The sequence below is a fragment of the Leptodactylus fuscus genome, chromosome 1, assembly GCF_031893055.1.
Source record: "Leptodactylus fuscus isolate aLepFus1 chromosome 1, aLepFus1.hap2, whole genome shotgun sequence".
In the NCBI taxonomy this organism is placed as follows: Eukaryota; Metazoa; Chordata; class Amphibia; order Anura; family Leptodactylidae; genus Leptodactylus; species Leptodactylus fuscus.
Window position 1 is genome coordinate 60,956,943 of NC_134265.1, and position 22,703 is coordinate 60,979,645.

A 22,703-nucleotide genomic window follows, 5' to 3' on the forward strand; every position below is an offset into this window, starting at 1 on the left:
CATCAACCAAATAATGGCCAAATCAAAATTTATGTCCACAAAAGTGCAGAATACATCAAGAGAAAAGTACAGTATATTAACAAACTTTCAATTAACACAACAAAACCAACACCAAATACCAAAGACGTGACTGGCCATGTGTAAAAAGCTTTTTTTTTTTTTTTCATTTTGTTTGTATATATTCATAAATATTTGAAAAGCTAAAAAAATATAAAAATGTAAAAGTAACAGTAGTAATGAGGCAGCGTTTTGTAAGTGAAGCCCTGATGTACTCAGCGACAGCTCCATTATACCACACGCCATTCTTACCCACCTTAGCTTCCTTCATGTGTGCCCACAGCTGCACATATATTAGCTCTGCATCCTTGTGACAGATAAATTACATCAAAATTTTCACATTTTATTTGAACTTTATTCAAATTCCTGTAGCTGATCAGTGAGATTGTCATAATTGATTTATAATTCGGGACTTGATCCAAGCTTTTCAGAGCATTTTGTTCTTAGCTTTTTATGTTATTACAAAATGTATATAAAAATACTTGTAGCAGAACATACTCCATTTCTACACGTATCTGTAATTGATTCCTTGCATTTTGCCAGGCACAAGATATTTGGCACTAAATTGGCATAATGGTAAAAAAAAAATTGCAATTTTTACTCTGCAATTTTTTTTGCATCCAGGTATTAGCTTAGGGCCAATATTTGTGGGGTTAAAATGCTTATTACCGTATTTTTCGGACTATAAGACGCACCTAGGTTTTAGAGGAGGAAAATAGGGAAAAAAAAATTTGCAGCAAAAAATGGTAAAATATTTAATATATGGGAGTTGTAGTTTTGCAACAGCTGCAAGGCCACATTGACAGGTGACCCTGCAGCTGTACGGGGACGCATAGAGTGTTTTTTTTTTTGGCGGGGCCAGATGTACTTTTTAGTTTACCATTTTGGGGAATATCTATTGCTTAGATCACCTTGTATTGAAAAAAAACCCGGCGGTTTATGATATATGGTATATGTTATATATATTCTAGGGAAAGGAGGTGATTTAGAACTTTTATTTCATATTTTTATTATATATTTTTAAAGCTTTTTTTTTTTTTTTTTTTTTTTTTTTTACTATTTTATTCTTCCCCCCCGGGGGCTTGAACCTGCGGTCACTTGATTGCAAGTCCCATAGACGGCAATACAACTGTATTGCCGTCTATGGGACATTCTGTATATTATTATTACGGCTGGGCATAGACCCAGCCGCAATACTAATATAGCAGTGACAGGCCTGGGAGCCTCATTAGGCTCCCGGCTCTCACCCGAACAGGTCGGCTCTTGCGATATCGCCGCGCAGGAGCCGGCCTGCAACTTCACAGGTACGGGGCCGGTGGGGACCGGCCCCGGGGGAGAAGGGGCCGCCGATACAGACTACAGACCCGGCATCCACTGTACTAGAGAGGCGGATGCCGGCGAGGGATAGACGCCATCACAGGTGCCGGGGCCTGAGACATCGCTGCGCTCCTCTGCCCTGCATGAAGCCAGCGGCGGGGGGACAGAGGAGCGGAATAGCATCACTCCTCCCGCTGCTGGCTTCATGCAGGGCAGAGGAGCGCAGCGATGTCTCAGGCCCCGGCACCTGCATCTATCCCTTGCCGGCATCCGTCTCTTTAGTACAGCGGATGCCAGGCGCCACATTAGGACTATAAGACGCACCCTTCTTTTTCCCCAAAATTTGGTGGAAAGAAAGTGCGTCTTATAGTCCGAAAAATACGGTACATCCTTAGGTATATGCTTTATGGGATGTAGTGTTCAAAATATGGTTACTTCTCAAGGAATTTTTACTGTACTGGTACCTTACGGGCTCTGCAAAAACAGCATTGCATCTGAAAACCATTCCAGCAAAATCAGAGATAAGAATTACTAAATTGGAGTGCTTCCTTCTGCAACCCCCCACCCCAAAAAAAAAAACACACCAAATAGCACGTTGCATTATCAATAGCAATAAAGCACATAAGGCAATGAATAAGGCATAACATCTAATAAACATGGTTACATGTCGCTACATAGAAGTTGCTAACCTGTATCAAGTAGGGGTCCTGTAAATGACCATCTACAGTCACACACTTGAGCTTGCCAAACTAAAGAAGTTCAACTTCACCCCTTTACTTCACCCCTGGATACCACATAGTCATCCATGACAGTGATGACGGAAGGGAACCGAACCCTAATCTTATTTCTGCCCACTCATCTGGAGACTGAAGTTTGCACTCACAGTCAAGGCTTCTCGTTCCTAGTAATGTGGTAGTTATTTTCCAAGACGTGGTGGATCAGACTACAAAATGGAATGGGCTCTGCACACAAAATGGCCTCCTACAAATGTGTGAAAGCTGCTCTTATACAGTGAGCTCTTGCCCTACCATAACCCAAAGCTCATGCTGCAGCAATAAATGCATTATATTATCAATGCCAATACAGGCCCTCAGCCATTGGTTAGGCATACATTGAATTAGCACTGTTACATACCACTACGCTGAGGTTGTTATCCTATGTAGACACTGTATAGGTACACTGTATAGGGCTATCCACAGTCAAACACTTCAGGTTGCCAAACTAAATGTCTTTACATCCCACAACCAGTTGTACATGCATAGTTACAACAACGAAAGGCAGTTTCAAGGGTCAGTAGTATACTGTAAGTCCATTTGCATTGTTGTCACCCAGAGCTACCACACAGCCAAATGTAGATGTCATTAAAAGTACCTTTACATGGTCCAATAGTTAAGTCGCAGTCAACAATATAATGTGGCAAACAGCACTCATTGCTTGGGCTTTTTTCACACAAGCCAAAGGACACGGACAAGGAACATTTGCTACTGTCTGTGGCCCCCCATTCAGATGTACTGATTTTAGAGAGCACGTCTCTATTTACCCAGGCATTGTAGCTAAGTGTTGAGGATGTACCCACAGGAGATGCGATTCTGACAATGAAACCACTTGTAGAATGTTTTATGGTGGGCCTGTTTAGATCCTCAGACTTTTCTGGTCCCACTCAAGGTTTTTCCCACAGGGATGAAGTATTAATGGTCTTAAGACCTGGGTTGCCAGTCCGTGGGTTTTACAACAGTCAATGATGACTAGGTTGTACAGCAAACATGTAGAGAGGTACCATATATGTAAGCCTACTACTAAAAGAAACAGGATCCGAGGAAGGAGTGGCGTTTTTTGCATTCGTGAGTAATTCCGAAACACGCTATCACCTTATTATTGGATTTGTGGCTTTGAGGCGTGCGCCCCCCGATGTATATTTTCAGTGACTCTCACTGGTACCCCTCTACCTTTATTCATACAAACTTACTTTTAGCTGGGTGACTTCTGTGTCTACGACTGTCATCTCCTGGATAGCTTAGAGGTCCACCTGGAACTACCATGACATGTGATCCATTTGGAAAACTTTGCACCGTGCAGTATTGCAGTCTATGTTGTCGAGTACAATTGCTTCCAATGGTCTCCAAACCTATGTCCTACATAGTCTAATGGACTTCCACAAGGATGTAAAATTGTCCATTTTATGCAAATGAAAAACAAATGATTTTTAATGTGTTCATATGAACCCAGTCTAAAAAGAGATAGGGAAAGGAATGATTATGGAAAAATAGTTTAGGGCAGTCACTGCAAAGTGGGGGGGGGGGGGATTCTAGAGTATCCCATCCACACATTGCTGAAAAGTATGTGCAGTGGAAACAATTTTGGAAATCACAGTATGTCAGGTAATACCTACGGAAATGCTGACAGTTTCCCTGTAGGTATAATGGAAGCAGAAAGTCCACAAAGGAAACCTCAAACCTATGCTACAGCCCACTTCATGATGCCTTAGCTTAGGAGACAGTTCGGAGTTGGCGGAGGATATGTGTATTAAATAACGTGTTTAGTATAACATCTCCAATGATAGGTGAATAAGGGAGTCATACTAAAGACTAGCTTAATAACAAAAGCTTTCAATTGACTCCAAATATAAAAAACTGAGTCGGAATAGTGCAGCATGCTGTGTGCAACCTGTCGCCGGTTTAGTGAAAGAAAACTTTACGAACGATAGACAATATCAAACTCCAAAGTAATGGATATTATGTCAATACATACAGTATACGGTTTTACTCTCATTAGTTGAGAATTTCCATTTTACAGATACATGAAATGGAGGGCAAAGTTTACAAGAGATTCTCAAAGTAAACTATAAAAAGAATAGAATAGAAAAAAGCAGACTAATATTACCCGGCATAAAAGCTTTTATCTATAGCCATAAAAATGCCCTCCCTGAGTGCCTGCAAGACATGAAGACACTCTGTACTGCTGAAACAAAATAGGATATAATAGATACAATTCAGAGGTGCTTTTTGTTGGTTAATTTTTAGTATGTGGCGTATAATACGTTTCTCTGTTCCACTTGTTATTGTGCGATTTAACATTTCTGTTTTCCTCTGCCAGATGTATCAAATATGTACTGGTAAAAGAGTCTTGTTATTTTTTCTGTAAAAAAGTTTTCACATTAATAGATCAGATCTATAGCTCTCAGGTTGCGTCAATAAGCCAGGGAAACGATGGCTTATTGATAGAAAGGCTTCACAAAAGATAGTAATAGCTGAGGTCATGTATCAATAGCACTTCTACATATACTGCACTGACAATATCATAGTGCTGAATACATCAATCAAAACATATACATGTATTTATTAACAATTAATTAAAAATACAATTGTCTTCGGCTCACATAATAAAAACGGGGCTAAAACAACATAAAATATTTGCACCATGCACAGGGGCAGCACAGTAGTGAAGAACCCTCGAACAGAACCAGAACACACAGTAACAGCCTATAACAAATACAGCTAGGCTGGGTTCACACAGGGTTTAATGGGCTGGAATTTGACGCGGAATCCGCATCAGAATCCAGCTAAATAAAAAAAACTCCCATTGACTTCAATGGGACCTGTTCGCTTCCTTTTTCTGCAAGCGGTTTTGTTCCGCTTGTTGAAAAAAGAAGCAGCCTGCCCTTTCTTGCCACGGCGGAATCTGTCACAGCATCTGCGGCGCGAACACTACCACCCGACTAGGCCCATTTATTTGGGTCTAATCCGGAGCAGAATGCCACAAATGGATGTCGGTGCACTGTATGCACTGCACCGGCATCCAGTCGCGTCAAAATCCAGTCCAAAAATCCCAGCCTTAGCTTATTATATAAGACAGATCAGTAGAAAGACACAGTTGTGCTTGGAAATTTGTAAACCCATCAGGGTATTATGTTTATCTGCATCAATCTGCCTGTTGCAGAGCTTATGCTTTGCTTTTGGCGTGATTTTTATGTGCTGACTACACCAGAGGAGGGTAATAATGGTTTTGATTGTTCTCCATTTGTACGCAATCCATGTGGCTGTCAAGTAGGATTATCCAAACTCTTTAGGGCCAGCATCCCATGTGGTATAAACGCATTGGTTCGTCCACAGCGGAAACGCTGCGGCCAAAATCCGCAGTGCTCTACAGTCACTGCAAAATGCATGGGATTCTAGTGAATTCCATCCACACATTGTGGAAAAATATGTGCAGCAGAAACGTAACATGTCACATATACCTACGAAAACTCCGGCAGTTTCCCTAAAGGTACAATGGAAGCAGAAAGTTTTCAGAGGAAACCTATGCAGATTTTCTGTGAGGTTCTCACAAATCTTTCGGTTTGTGTTATCTCTTTTTAGAATTTGTGTAAAAATTTGATGTCATTTTAGGTCAAATTTAGAAATATGGGAAAACTGTAAAGGTTTCCCAAACTTGTATCACTGTATTGATATAGATATATAGATGTTTATTATCTGAACACACCTTTGTCAGGAGTGCAGGGTGAAATTTTGTTTTTGCTTATTTAAAAAGTTAAACAGCCATACAGGAGTGGTCTCAGTGCACAATGAAATAACAACACTGTGGGTCAGTGGTTAGCACTGCAGCACTGGAGTCCTGGGTATGAATCTGACCAAGGACAACTGCAAGGAGTTTGTATGTTCTCCCCGTGTTTTCTCCAGGTACTCGGGTTTCCTTCCACATTCTAATGACATATTGATAGGGAATGTAGATTGTGAGCTGTATATGGGACAGTGACTGACAATGTCTGTAAAGCGCTGCAGAATATGATGGCGCTATATAAGTAAGAGAAATAAATAATAAAATAAACAAGAGGGTCCAGGAGATTGCAGTAAATGTGCCATCTGCAGAGCCTTCAGGCACAAAGGACTTGTGTGTGAAGGCTCTGCAGATAAGTCGGACATGCAGAACTCTGTGTCCGGTTAAAAAAAAACGGTTCCACTGCAAAGAGGCAGAAGACGCACATAGGTGGTCACTTTGGCAACCCATTCAAGTGAAAGGGTTTGAAAACTGACCGCCAGGTTTCAGTCCCCTGTCCAGTGGAGGAGGCGGAGTCTAAGATCGCTCCACACCAGTCTCCATTCAGGTCCGACCTTAGACTCCGCCTCCTCCAGCAGAGCCAGCGCTGATTGGCCGAATTCCGTACTCTGGCCAATCAGCACTGGCTAATGCATTGTATTGGCTTGATGAAGCAGTGCTGAATGTGTGTGCTTAGCACACACATTCAGCTCTACTTCATCGGGCTAATAGAATGCATTGGCCAATCAGCGCTGGCCAATGCATTCTATTAGCGTGAACTGAGTTTGCACAGGGGTTCTAGTGCACCCTCGGCTCTGCTACATCAGATTGCTACATCTGATGTAGCAGTGCCGAGTGTGCATCAGATGTGTAGTTGAGCAAAACTGACTCAGCACTGCTAAGTCTGCATTCGCATAGGAATGCATTGGCCAGCCTTCGGCCAATCAGCGCTGGCTCTGCCGGAGGAGGCGGAGTCTAAGGTCGGACCTGAATGGAGACTGGTGTGGAGCGATCTTAGACTCCGCCTCCTCCAGCAGAGCCAGCGCTGATTGGCCGAATTCCGTACTCTGGCCAATCAGCACTGGCTAATGCATTGTATTGGCGTGATGAAGCAGTGCTGAATGTGTGTGCTTAGCACACACATTCAGCTCTACTTCATCGGGCTAATAGAATGCATTGGCCAGCGCTGATTGGCCGAATTCCGTACTCTGGCCAATCAGCACTGGCTAATGCATTGTATTGGCTTGATGAAGCAGTGCTGAATGTGTGTGCTTAGCACACACATTCAGCTCTACTTCATCGGGCTAATAGAATGCATTGGCCAATCAGCGCTGGCCAATGCATTCTATTAGCGTGAACTGAGTTTGCACAGGGGTTCTAGTGCACCCTCGGCTCTGCTACATCAGATTGCTACATCTGATGTAGCAGTGCCGAGTGTGCATCAGATGTGTAGTTGAGCAAAACTGACTCAGCACTGCTAAGTCTGCATTCGCATAGGAATGCATTGGCCAGCCTTCGGCCAATCAGCGCTGGCTCTGCCGGAGGAGGCGGAGTCTAAGGTCGGACCTGAATGGAGACTGGTGTGGAGCTATCTTAGACTCCGCCTCCTCCAGCAGAGCCAGCGCTGATTGGTCGAGTTCCGTACTCTGGCCAATCAGCACTGGCCAATGCATTTCTATGGGGAAAAGTTAGCTTGCGAAAATCGCAAACTGACAGGGATTTCCATGAAATAAAGTGACTTTTATGCCCCCAGACATGCTTCCCCTGCTGTCCCAGTGTCATTCCAGGGTGTTGGTATCATTTCCTGGGGTGTCATAGTGGACTTGGTGACCCTCCAGACACGAATTTGGGTTTCCCCCTTAACGAGTTTATGTTCCCCATAGACTATAATGGGGTTCGAAACCCATTCGAACACTCGAACAGTGAGCGGCTGTTCGAATCGAATTTCGAACCTCGAACATTTTAGTGTTCGCTCATCTCTATTAAATAGGATCTTATTATTCATGAACCCTGCAAAAATTGAAGTATTGTTGCCAGTCTTTTTATGTTATATAGGCTTGCTTTATAACTTTGTAACACCATATCTTACTAGTGAATTATACAAATTGCTGTACATTGAATATGGAGTCATTGTAGATTTACACAGCTACTTGATGTGCTAACTTTTGGAGCTGCTGCATAAGTCACAGCTTATCACATGCTGATGACATCGGTTCAGTGAATATATTTTAGCATATTTGTTCATTCCTAAGGACACGAAGTTAAACTTATTCTCTATCAGTGAGAATATATCTTATGGAGTTCAGTCAGGATCTACAGGGATGCAGTTTGCAGACAGTTGCCTTACTAGTATTAAGAAACCACTGGGAAAACCTGTGGATCCAATGTTATGCCATAGGCTCCCAGTGCAATTTCTTATCTAAACTACAAAGGGAATTTTTTTGTCTTTTCCATGTCTAAAAGTTTATGACCTCAATTTGTTGCCATAGGTTCCAACTGTTTCATATTTTCTTCATGTTCCTGTTCTTTACCATCGTAACAGAGGGTACCTAAGAACACAGGCAATATATTGCAAAGGAAGATTGATTTTACTGTGCATACAGGTGGAAATGATAGGTGGGAGTACTGCCAGCAAGACAAGAAATATAATGTATTTATAAAAGTAATATATAGAGAAAAAATAGAAGTAGATGATCTGACATTCAATAAAAAAAGTCTGAAGTCTCACTTAAAGACACTTCTAATATCTTACAACCCAATTCATTTGTGGGGTTATAAGGAGAGAGACCTTTAATTATAGGGAAATTATATTCTCATGGACTATTGAAGATGAAACTTGAGAGTCTTCAGAAAGTTGAGAGTCTTCAGTAGTTCATACCTTTTAATGACTCTTGTTCTTAAGCAATAGGTTCTACATGTGAAGATCCAATTGGTATAAGACGTTATACAGACAATACTCCGTGAGAAAAGATATGTGAAATAAGATGTTCTCCAGAAAAAAAAGAAAGGACAACAATCTCTCTAGTTACAAATATGTCACTAGAAATAATTCCTTTGGTCAGGTGGCAGTGTGGCATGCTAATAAAGGGGTTTTCCAGGAATATGGTATCAATGACCTATCTTTAGGACATCGATCGGTAACATCGGACATCTGAGACCCCGCCAATCAGCTGTTTGCTACACTTCCTCTTCTCAGGCCAATGACATGATGACCACTGGTCAGATGGTTATGACAAATAAATAGGGCCATGCTGTGATAGCAAGCACAGCTAATATACAACTTGTAGTGACTGTGCATGGTAAGCAGTGAAGAGGCCGCAGTACTTGACCAAACATTACAGTCCCTTCAGGCAGCTGATCTGTGGGGGTTCCAGGTGTCAGACCCACATAGATTTGGTATTGATGACCTATAATAAGGACTATATACCAATATTATAATCCAAATACCCTCTAAAGAGGACCTTTTATGACTTGGGGCACATGTGGTTTTATACACTGCTGGAAAGCTGACAGTGCGCTGAATTCAGCACACTGTCGGCTTTCACGATCTGTACCCCAGGTGAAGAGCTATTGGTGCGGTTAACGTAGCTCTTCACCGACAGAAGGGCGTTCCTGACAATCTGTGAGGAACGTCCTTCTTCACAGCTGCACCTATAGTGCTGTACTGTGAGAGTGGAGAGGAATGCCCCCCCCCCCAATACTTGTCCATAGACAAGTATTATCAGGAGGGGAGGGAGGCGTTCCTCCCCGCTCTCACAGTACAGTGCTATATGCGCTGCTGTGAAGAAGGACGTTCCTGACAGACTGTCAGGAACGCCCTTCTGACGGTGAAGAGCTATGGTATCGGCACTGATAGCTCTTCACCCGGGGCACAGATCATGAATTCAGCACACTGTCAGCTTTCCAGCGGTGTATAAAACCGCATGTGCCCCAAGTCACGAAAGGTCCTCTTTAACAATCTTATTAAAATTTGAAAAAAATTCTCAGTTGCACAGAGACTAAAGTGGCAACTATATACAAAACACTGAGCGGAAGTAATGCACGGTTGTTTAAAAATATATTATTGACTTATCGCAGGAAATATTTTTTTCAACTCTGTAGTGGCATTAGCCATCTTCTTCAGAGTGGCCTGCTGGGGGAGTAGCATACCAACCAGGTATAGGAATAGACTTGACAGGCTGGTTAGAAGGGCCAGCTATGTCCTGGGGAGCCCCCTGGACCCAGTGCAGGTGGTGGATGACAGAAGGACACTGTCCATGGTGAGTTCCATGCTGGAGAATAACTCCTATGCCATGCATAAAACCATGATCGCATTGGGCAGTACTGTCAGTGACCGACTGCTTCACCCTAAGGGTGCATTCACACTGAGTAAACGCTAGCTTATTTTGTAGAGTAAAATTACACTTGTAAATTTTGCTATCCCATTGACTTCAATGATATTTTTTTACAAGTGTAAAAATACGCCTGTAAAAAATACGCCTGTAAAAAATACGCCTGTAAAAATACGCCTGTAAAATGTCATTGAAGTCAATGGGATAGCAAAATTTACAAGTGTAATTTTACTCTACATAATAAGCTAGCGTTTACTCAGTGTGAATGTACCCTAAGTGTGAGAAGGAGCACTATTGGAAGTCTTTCCACCCCGCTGCGGTTAGGCTGTACAACCAACACCAAGCTAAACAGAGAAAACTCTATACTGAAAGATCCTGAAATTGTGATATGCCTCCTACTATCTTCTTTCCTTTATCTTTTATCTGAGTATTTTGTATGTTGTATTTTTGTATTATTGTATCTGTGCTGCTCTAACACACTGAATTTCCCCATGGTGGGACTATATTATCTTATCTGTGTGCTCATCACATGACCATAGACTGTATATCATTACATTAGTGACATCATGTGACAGATGATGTGCCACTTTGACTAATAACTATATAACTCCAAAAGTGAATTTGTTGCGTCAGAGTTTATTTAGGGATTTCATAGCAAAGTGGTATTAGTCATCTTAAACTTGAATCTGGTAACTCGCTGCACCACGATAACTCACAATAAAAGAAATGGAAAACAGTCACGTTAAAAGGGCTGTCCAATTCATAATAGTTGAGGTGCTCCTGCTTTCTGCTGCAGAGCATCATGTGCATTTATCAGATGTGCAGTGAAGGACCCTGCTCTGCACACACCCAAACTGGGTTATATGTTACATGTTGCTGAAGTCTTGTATGAGACGTCTCCACTGTCTACACAGTGCTGCTGCTGCTCACCTGCCTGTCGGTGAACCCAAAGTTTAGTCTACCCAGTGCTGCTGCCTACTTGCCTGTCGGTGACCCCAATGTTTAGACTCGCGAGTCCGTTGTGCTGTTCTATTGAATGGCCTGGATCTGTCATATCTCTGCCCTGGCTCTGCTGGACTGAAAGCTAAGAGAACAAACAACTGAAGAAACCAAACTGAGCCCTGTGGTAGTCCTGCCTGATCCTCAGGGTAAGTTCATACAAGGTTTTTTTGATCAGGATTTTAAGGCTGTATCTGCTTCAAAATCCTGACCACAAAGACGGCTCCCATTGAACAAATGGCTCCCTGAAAAAGAAGTGATATGCTCATGTTGGAAGGCGAATCCACCTGAGGACACTCCCTCCCGACTAGGCCCATTCATTTGGGCCTAATCCGGAGTGGAGCACGCAACTGGTTGACGGTGCACTGCAACGGCATCCAGTTGCAACTACCCATATTTTGAACCAGAACCTGAGGCGGTCCCAAAAACCCTGTGTGAACTTACCCTCACACCACTGGTCTACTGGCACATCCTGATGCACAGGTGATCTAATGCATCTCTAATACGGTCTACAAGTAGTAGACATCATATTGTTCAACAGAAGACAACGTTCTGATCAGCTGAACAGAAACAAGGAAAAGCTTAAACTATGATATTAGATTGAAAATGGTCTCCAATGAGTTAAGTTTCCGTTTGCAGTCACTGTGTTGAGAAAATCACTCTAGTGAAGCACTTTAGTTTTGCAATCATAATCCATGGATAATGTATATATAGCTATTGTTCTACTCAGCAGTGCCCACTCTCCAATCCGCAGTCATAACCATTTCTGAAGTAGCATTTTCATGGCTGTATAATTAACATGAATTGGAAGTGCTGTGTTCAAACATTCCACATGCAATCTACGAGAACTCCTAAAGGTACCATATATCAACAGCTGTCACAGCATGAATTCGTAATGAACTGCGCTTTAGTCTGCATTTGTGCAGAGGGTGATCCAACTACTCCTGTGTTTTCAAATGGCCCTTGAAATAAATCTGCCTTTGAATCCTTCCACCCACAATTTGTTTCTACGGTATATCCAGTGCTTAATACGCTTCTGATATCAATGCACAAGCCATAGTGCCTCCTGTAGGGGGATTTTACCCATATTGATTTTGAGTGGGTATACAAATATTGACTGTCTTTTTACTAATCTTTGAGTGTTTTATTACCGAAATAGCAATGGTAGAAAGCCTACAATTATATAGAAGACAGGCATTTTTACATCTGAAAGTGCTACTTTCTTTCTGAGCATGCAATTTCTTATAATGTTTATTTCTGAATACAGCGTAATATAGAGCTCTAGTTTTATTCCTTTGGGATATTGAAAATAGGCATCACAGTCACAAAATCTGCGCCGCTGAATACAAAACCAGGCAAAGGAAAAAAGGACTGTCTTCCTGAATACAAACAGAGGCCAATTCAGGCAGGAGAGATGTTTATATAGGGCTGGTATGTGTGTCTTTATTACACAAGCAGACGGGGAAATATATGCTTACATCTGCTAAGTACAGTACTTTTATGTCCTAAAACAAGCCTCCTTTTAATGCAATCTGCTGAGACTAGGATGTCAATATGTAGAATATGTGTTCTAGCGCAGTATCCAGCCCCTTACAGGACATGCAATGTTTACAGAATTCGCTTTCATTGATGAAAAGTATGGAGTTCTGTCAACACAATTTCAACTTTTTTATTTCACTTTTTTACATAGTTGTGAATATTATATTATAAATCAAATAGCCCAGACTATTTATTTGCAATGAAATAGCTGTTAGTTATGTAGTCCAGTGTAGCAAAGGCATTCTTATACAGTTAGGCTAAAGACACGTAGCGAGCTACAGCTAAAGAAGCAGGCGGCAGAAACGCATCACAATTTTTTCTGCATTGGTTTTCATAGAAAGTCTGCAGAGTTTTCCTCTACGAAATTTCTTCCCCTGCTGTACCTATATGGAAAATGCCAGCATTGCCATGGGTATAATGGACATGCTGCAACTTTCAATAACGCACACGTTTTTGAAATTGCAGCTTTTCTACTGCGGAATTTTTTCTGCAGTGTGTGGATGGGATTAGCCAGAATCTCATCCACTTTGCAGGTGCTATAAAATGCAGCATTTTCACAACATGGTGCCCCGGCCTTAAAGAAATTCTTGGGGGAAATGATTTTTGCAAAAGGGTTACACAAAAAAACAACTAACCCACTGCTGCTTCTGTTATAATGCTTTCTGGGTTGTCCACCAGTCACTACTTTCCTGTCACTGTTGATATACAGAAAATGTTGCTTAGTTAGTCACTGGCAGAGGTGGATCATTACTTGCTTCAGCTGGTTGTTTTGAGATCTACCGGCTATTGGGCACATTGATTACAGAAATTGGATAGGACAGTATGATGAGATTTTGCAGCGGCGTTTTACAGTCCTATAAAGTGGATGGGATTCTGGCTAATCCTATCCACACACTGCAGAAAAATATCAGCAACGGACAAGCTGCAATTTCAAAAACCTTTCGATTCTGCTGCTATTTTTCCCACAGCATTTTTTGGTTGTGGCTCAATATGTGGGGCCTTAGCCAAAAAAATGACAAGTGAGGTGCAGAATGAGGGATGTGCTGCATCTTTGGAGCCCGCTTCACATCTGCTTTAACTATTCCATTTGGGTAGTCCACTTGGGGACCCCCTGAATGGAATACTGAATACATTAACCCCTTCCCGACATGCGCCGTAATAGTACGGCGCGTGTCAGGTCTGTAACTATGGCGACCGCCCGGGAGCCGGGCGGCCGTCATAGCCGCCGGGTGTCTACTGCTTTAAGCAGTAGACAACCGGCTCTAATGTCTCCGATCGGTCCGGAGGCATTAACCCCTCCGGCGCTGCTGTCAAAGGCGCCGGAGGCGCCATCTTCCCGGCGGCGCATGGGCGCCGCCATTTTGGCAGGGATCGCCGGCTCCTGGAGCATGCTCCAGGGCCGACCCCCCGTTGCCATGACAGCCGGGAGCCTTGTTAAAGGCTCCCAGCCGGTCTGCAAATTCTCTCTTTTGCAGGCTGGTGTATACAGCCTGCAAAAGAGATGATGATTTTTTGCAATGCATTGCAATGCATTAGCATTGTAATGCATTGCATTAGTGATCAGACCCCCTGGGGTTCAACACCCCTAGGGGGTCTAATAAATGCAAAAAAAAAAAAAAAAAAAAAAAAGTAAAAAAAAATATAAAAAAATATAAAAAGTATTAAAAGTTCAAATCACCCCCCTTTCCCTAGAAAAAATATAAAAGTAGTTAAAAACTAATACATGTTAGGTATCCCCGCGTCCGAAATCGCCCGCTCTACAAATCTATAAAAATATTTTTCCTGTTCGGTAAACGCCGTAGCAGGAAAAATAGTCAAAAGTGCCAAACTGCCATTTTTTCACTGTTTTAATTCTGATAAAAATTTGAATAAAAAGTGATCAAAGCAATAACATTTCCCGAAAATGGTAGAACTAAAAAGTACACCCGGCCCCGCAAAAAAAGACGCCCTATACATCCCCGTACACCTATGTATAAAAAAGTTACGGCCGTCGGAATATGGCGACTTTTAGAAAAAAAAAATTTTAACACCGTTTTGGAATTTTTTTAGGGGTCAAAATGTAAATAAAACCATATAAATTTGGTATCCCTGGAACCGTACCGAAACACAGAATACAGGGGACATGTCATTTTGGCTGCACAGTGAACGCCGTAAAACCAAAGCCCGTAAGAAAGTCGCAGAAATGCATTTTTTCTTCAAATCCACCCCATTCTGAATTTTTTTCCTGCTTCCCAGTACATTATATAGAATAATTAATGGTGGCATCATGAAGAAAAAATTGTCCCGCAAAAATTAAGACCTCATATGACTCTGGGAGCGGAGAAATAAAAAAGTTATGGGGTTTAGAAGGAGGGGAGTCAAAAACAAAAAACGAAAATCAAAAAATGCCATCGGCGGGAAGGGGTTAAAAAGCGGTAAGCAATGAAAACACATGGACCCCATGGACTAATATGGGGTCCGTGTGTTTTCCGTACGGTTTCTGCACAAATCATTTGAGGGGAGAAAAGTAGTGCTTGAAGTACTCTGCTCTATGCATGATTTGTGCAGACACCGTGCGGAAAACCCACGAACCCCGTTAAAGTCTATGGGGTCTGTGTGTTCTCATTGCTCACCACTTTATAATGCATTCGGTATTCCGTTCGGGAGGGGGGGGGGTCTATAAGCAGACTCCCCGAACAGAATACCGAACACAGATGTGAAATGGGCCTTACACCTATCTGCACCAAAATACTGGCATAGATGAGTTAATAAATTCCCCTAATCTGTATCAGTTTTTTCCTCTGCAAAAAAAAACAACTAAGCAAACTGATTATATATTTATCAGAAGTGTGATGGATACTTGACTGTGGTTCATAGTTTTACATTCACTTGGCCTGATCACGAATATGTGAGTAAATAGCACGACTGCCAAGCAGCAGATGACTTGCAGAGTGCAGGTGAACCGGTATAACAGTAAGAAGTAGCAAACAGAATATGGATTGGAACAGAAACTCCCGCATCCCAAAGTCTATTATATCCTGGAAGCTGTTACATATGTAACTGTTCATACTTGACTGTGTATCTTAACTATAAACACTGCCACTGTTTTTCTTTCATAGGGACAAGAGCTCCACAGGTAGAAAAAAGTTGTCTCAAAGATAAACTTAAATTCTCTATAGCTTGACATATTGCAAGGAACCAAAACACTACGGCAACACTTGCACTTTAGTTGGTAAAACGGTTCGGTTTGTCAAAGTATCTCACAGTTTACATAGATTTGCAGCTGATCAACTAAGATGCAGCTGTCTAGAAAATGAACACTATTTATATCATGCTGAATCTCAAGCTTAGTTTGAAATTATTCAACTGAAAATGTGCGTCCCACCGTGCACCATATCAGCTGCAAATGTGATTGACTTTCCAGCGTCTGCAGTCGTTTCAGTGTGATGATCATATAATAGGTACAATTTTATTTTTCTTGCAAATTTAATAGCTATCCGTATTACGAATGTTTTCTACTTACGGCAAAGCTTTGAGGTCAATCTATTTTTTATAGAGGACAGATCTTATCATGTACAATATAATGACATTTTACTCTTGAAAAATATAGTCATCATTTTTTTTTCTTCCATATAACAAAAAGATAAGTATATTGTCAGTCAGTAAACTACATACAAGAAATTATTCTGGGGCTGAAAAAAAATGACATTAATGAAAATGAGATTCTGAATGACGAAGAAGAGATTATGGCTAGAATTTTGTATTTTGTAGCACAGGATGAGACGTAATTCTATTATAAATACGAAAAAACTAAGAAAAAGTTAAAGACAGCAAAGGATAACATGAATTAAACATATTTTTTTTACAAATATAAATTACCAACTTAAAGCAAATGATCTTGGGACCTTTGAATCCAGGACATAGATAAGACACTCCTGAATACTGACACTGGAACACCAAGAAGGAAAACCTTTGGAATTATGGAAATCACGGAATCGATAAACATATGCAAATATATGCAAATGACAGAAAATGGAAATAATACATTCAAAACATTTCAACTTATTCAGTACTGAGTATGAGCAGCACATACAGAAATACATGTACTTATTCTGTAAGTCTTGCCATGCTATCAGTGAGATGGTGGTTTGCCGAATGATATGCCACACTAAATACACTTGGGCACACATATCTAGTCAGGCTGCTGTCAATTGCCAACAAATGAAATCCCAGGTGTGCTCAATAGGAGACAAGTCCAGAGGTGCTACAGACCATGATAGAAAATTTAGGCCACATGAGTGGCTCACAGTATAAGCAACATGCAGCCTGGCTTTGTCCTATTGGAAAACGTCTCCTGAGACACATTGGAGAAATGTTACTGTACATGCAATGAAAACTACAGAGGTCTAGCTATTGTACATTATGCCACTTTACACCATAGCCCTTGGAGTAGGACACATTCCCTTGTAAAGGCCTCTTCATAGCGTTGCCCGTGTAGTCTCCAGAGCAAACCTCCAGTTACCATTGAATTTGAAACAAAAGCAGGACGCATCACTAAAGAGGACAGACCTTCGTTCCAGTCTCCATTGTTGTGCTGCTGTGTACCATGATGATTTTAGAGAGCAGTGGCATGAGGTCAATGGAACACCAGTGGTAGGACATCTGACTTGAAGCCCAATGTTGTGTAAATGCCTTCTGATGGGTTGTGCCAATACCAATTGCCATCCTAGAATTGGGATGTGACCTCCAATTTTGCTTGCAGAACAGAATGGATTACCATGTGTCAATCTGCCAGTCAGACAATCCGTTGGTGCTGAGGTTTGCGTCCACACGCCTCTCCCAACTGCTGGTACATACAACGCTAAATAGTAATGACATACTGGCCTAGGTATGTCGTGACTTACCAGAACGATAAACCAAGGTCTCTCAGTACAAGAATTCTGTGCCTTTCCGTTTTCAACAAATGGGGATAACTGTCCTATCAATGAACAGAAGGCAACGCACATCCCACAATACTCGTTCTGATTTTTGAGGTTTCATGTGGGGAAGAAACTTTACTTTCAATCAGACCTCTACACCTCTACTACATGTCACAGATTGGAGCTCGGTGCTTCTTCCTCCTCTACTTCATAGGGTGTCTGGGTGGGATTTAGGGGAAGGGGGTTATTTAGAATATTGTTGATTATTAGTTGTTTTTGTGTTGTCAAAATTACATATAAACATTTTGAAAAAATGCAAACAAAGAAATATGTATTATTCAACCTTCAACACAGGTCCGAGATGATGACTGATGATCACTAATATCGACCATTCTATTCCCTTAAAGGGGATGTTTCATCACAGACAATATCTTCACTGAAGGAACCCTGGTGGTGATCAGCTAATTGTTGTAGGGTCAATTAACAGCTATTTCTCATATCTGACAGCTGTGAATTTCCCCCCTACAAGGAAAATCTAATATTCCATGCCATTATTCAAATAAATGGCTGTCCATGTAGAGTATGGGGGCACTGGGTCCAGCAGAGACAAAGTCACAGCTTAACAACACTCCGGCTAATAGAGATGGGATCAATTCCATGGTATATGGAAAGAAGTTCTTGCAATGAGGCAATACCTTGAATGGCTGTGGTTCAGCTTTCCCGGAATTTACAACATTTTAAAACTTTTTCTTTTAATCTCTCTCTAACCTAAATGAGTGTACTATTAAAGTCATAGTACACATAAAGCTTAAACAGTAATACAGCACTCCAAAGATGGCAGCAAAGCATACAGGACAGCAGGGGTGACTGCAATATATAGATTTGGCATCAACCACTCGATATGATGTGTCAGAGATATAGAACAAGGGAGATGAGATCGCTTTCCAGCTATAAACTAATCCTGAACTAAATATTTCATGTTAAGTCATTTTTAAGAGCTGAAGTTTGCCTGTAAAAAGAAAATGGTGAAAGGTGAAAAAAAATCCCATGCAACTTGCAAACAAAATCAGTCGCAATGATACAGGTTGCAACGCAACACCATAAACCATCATGAGAAGCAACTTGTCTGCGACTGTCATCCATTCCTTAGATTTATAACATTATGTAACTTAGTTAAACCATGTTATTAGTGATATGCAAGAAAAAAAAAGAAGAAGGAGGACACTAACCAAGATGGCTTGAGAAAGCGTGAAACGCGCAAAATGGCTGTTGTCTACTCTCGCTGACCAGCTGCATTTCTTATCTCCCGATGTTTTTATATCGTAATGAATAAAGAACTAGTGTTGTAAGGAATCTTGGCCTTGGTGAGTGTCCTCCCTTTCTTTTTTTCTTGACATGTTTTTTTCTGGGAGTAGAGCACCTCCTGATATAAGGCTAAGCCTATCTTGGCTTACTTATTCAAGTATGAACGTCTCCCTTTAGATGCTGCTTATATATATCCTTTAATGGACTTGGCGCAATTGGTACGTCAGTAGTGCCATTACATTTTTCTCTTCTCTGCAATCATTTTAAACCATGTTATTATTCGCATTTTTCATGTACTATAGACTATGAGGGTATGTTTGCAGAATTCTGGCGTACATTTCTGTGGCTGTCTAATTCATTTGAATGGGGTTCATGTAGAAGCTGCAGAAATAACCTCATTCATATGTTTGGAACATATTTTCAGGTGCAGACATTTCTAAAACAAATCTACTCTATGTAAATAATTCTTACAGTCCAGAGATGCATCAGAAACCTGTCTTTAGACTAAACATTGGGAATGTGTGTGACAACAAGCTGTCAACTGCTGTCCACAACGTCTAGGAGAACTGTGAATGCAGCTCTAGACTATAATACAAGGTATATACAAATATAGTGAAGAAAGTGAAGCCTAATGGGAAAAGGTAATACAACAAGAAGTTACTTATACTGCCCATCTGAAATTATCCAGACAAGTAAGAAAGAATTACCTGATTATTTTATTTAAAAAAATGGGTTTGATATTAACAAGGTCTAAACTGCAATACAAGGCATAGTCCATAGGAAGAGTGTTGCTATATGTGGATACCAAGTCCAATTTTATGTAATCCTCCTAAGAAAAGCTTCCTTTATCCAAAGTAATGTACGTGCTACCATGACCAAATAAGAGCCACCACTAAGGGCCCCTTCACACGGAGTATACACTCCCTGATTCTGAACGTGTAAATATTCCGAATCAGCGGCGTTTAAAACAGATCCCATTGCTTTCTATGGGAGCCGGCATACGTGCGCTCCCCATAGAAATGAATGGGCTGATTCAATTCTATGGGGAGAGGACGTATGCCGGCTGCCATAGAAAGCAATGGGATCTGTTTTAAACGCCGCTGATTCGGAACATTTACACGTTCCGAATCAGCGAGCGTATACTCCGTGTGAAGGGGCCCTCAGGCCCGCTTCACATCTGCGTTCAGGCTATTCATTCCCTTATCCGCATGAAATATGTGGAGAGAAAAGTCCTGCAAGCAGCACTTTTCTCTCCACATTTTTTGTGCGAAAACTGAGCGGAAACCACTCGGACCCCATTATAATCTATGGGGTCTGCGGGTTTCCTTAGATAACCATTTTTTTATTCAGGTCCCCAAGTGGAATCCCCAAAAGCAGATGCAAAGCGGGCCTAAGTCTCCTGCTATAATCTGAAATGTCATCTTTACCATCCATTGTGGTCTATGGTTGCCTTCATATATGAGTATGCATGCTACTAGCATAGTATTACTTCTTTTTGCTTGTAGAGCGCCAACATATTCCTTAGCACTTTACAAATATTTTTGGTCACTGTCTCATACAGGGCTAACAATTCATACAGTCCTATGAATAAGTTTGGGCACCCCTATTAATCTTAATCATTTTTAGTTCTAAATATTTTGGTGTTTGCACCAGCCATTTCAGTTTGATATATCTAATAACTGATGGACACAGTAATATTTCAGGATTGAACTGAGGTTTATTGTACTAACAGAAAATGTGCAATATGCATTAAACCAAAATTTGACTGGTGCAAAAGTATGGGCACCTCAACAGAAAAGTGACATTAATATTTAGTAGATCCTCCTTTTGCCTCTAGTCGCTTCCTGTAGCTTTTAATCAGTTCCTGGATCCTGGATGAAGGTATTTTGGACCATTCCTCTTTACAAAACAATTCAAGTTCAGTTAAGTTTGATGGTTTGATGATTTTTTTTTTTTTTTTTTTAAATGTAGATTGTGAGCCCCATATAGGGATCACAATGTACATTTTTATTCTATTTAGGTATGTCTTTGTATAATGGGAGGAATTCCACACAAACATGGGGAGAACATACAAACTCCTTGCAGATGTTGCTCCTGGTGGGATTCAAACCCAGGACTACAATGCTGCAGTGCTAACCACTGAGCCACCGTGTTGCCCCCATAGGCATTCTATTTACCTATAAGGCTAGGTTCACACCTGTACCTGGTCTCCATTAGGGGATTTCTTCCCTGAATCCGCTTGAAAAAATGCAAAGAGTAAAGTCTATGGGGTCTGAGGGTTTCCGCAGGTAACCACTTTTTAAGTGGATTAGGTTTCCGTTTTTTAGGCCACCAAGTGGCCTTAAGAATGGACAACCAATCACAAGTGTGAAACTAGTGTAACACATAGCATAACACTGTGAAACCTCTCCAAAAGACCACCTTTTTGAGGAGACCATTCCCTTACCTAGTCAATGTTTTATCTGTGATGGATTTTCAGTTTTTCATACTACTCATCTTCTTCGAGAAGACCACTTTTTTCATGAAATTTTGGGTGGTCGTTACAAGGAGGTTTCATTCTACACATTTCTTTCTTTGTTTGTTTGTTTCTTTCTCTCTCATGAAAGTCATAGAACATGTTTCTATTACTGAAAACTTATAATTTATCAAACTACTTTGCACTAGATGCATTAGAGCTGCATTTGTCAGAGTGATATTATGGTGGGTTATCTGAGATTTTCTATAGGAATGCAGACAAATTGACTTTGTTATCACAGCGTCTTACATTATCTTAAAACAGTAAGATGTCACGATAAACAAAACAAACGTTTCAAAGGAAGAAAAACATGCATATGCATAGCGAGAAACAGAACACAAGAGAGAATACACATTAGACTATAGTTATTTATAGATGCATAAATAGCACATTCAGCTGTCAAGTGTAATTTTCCTAGAATTTCTGATCTTCTCCTACAGACATATTTAAAGATTCTAATAAGTAGACCACCTTGAGTTAAGAAAATGAAATCGAGAAAGTAGATTTTGTCTTCTAGTTAAACTCCACTGCCCTCTACAGTCAAGCTTCCCACTATCCACACGGGGGAATTTCAAACATGTTTTGCTTGCACAATTTGGTTTGGGAGATCCAGACTATGATTAATTAAAGCACCAGACACACGGACAAGCTGATTAATTAAACTCATCTGAAGACTTTGGCTGTACCTTGGACACATTACATTGCATGAAATAAAGATATTAATCACTGGCCAGAAAAGTGTATTAAGAACAAAAGCAAATTAGCTTAAAACACATCCAACACCGCTCCTTTGTTATGTTATCAATGGTTCGAAAAGCTGTGCCCAGGTCTGCGGATAAACACTGAGCTTTCATGTAAGGTACGCAACATTTATTGTGACATTGAGATGCACAATGATATAAAACTCCAATGTCTAAACATTGGGACAAAGAGCTGTAATACCTAGGGCAGATGCTACCAAATGTGCAGCGTTGTTGTAAAATGTTGCTTGTAATGCTATGGCTACACAGCGACTTTGGTGGCAACTCATATTAGTGAATGGAATCACACTATAACCCCGAGGGTACAGTGGCCGCAACTTCTATTTGCAAAAAAGTCAGACATTGTTCAACTTTTCTGGGGACGGACATAACACCCTCAGGTGGCAATAGAACTCCATTCCCTAACATGACTGAAAGAGTTACTGGATAACACAATGATCTTTGGTTG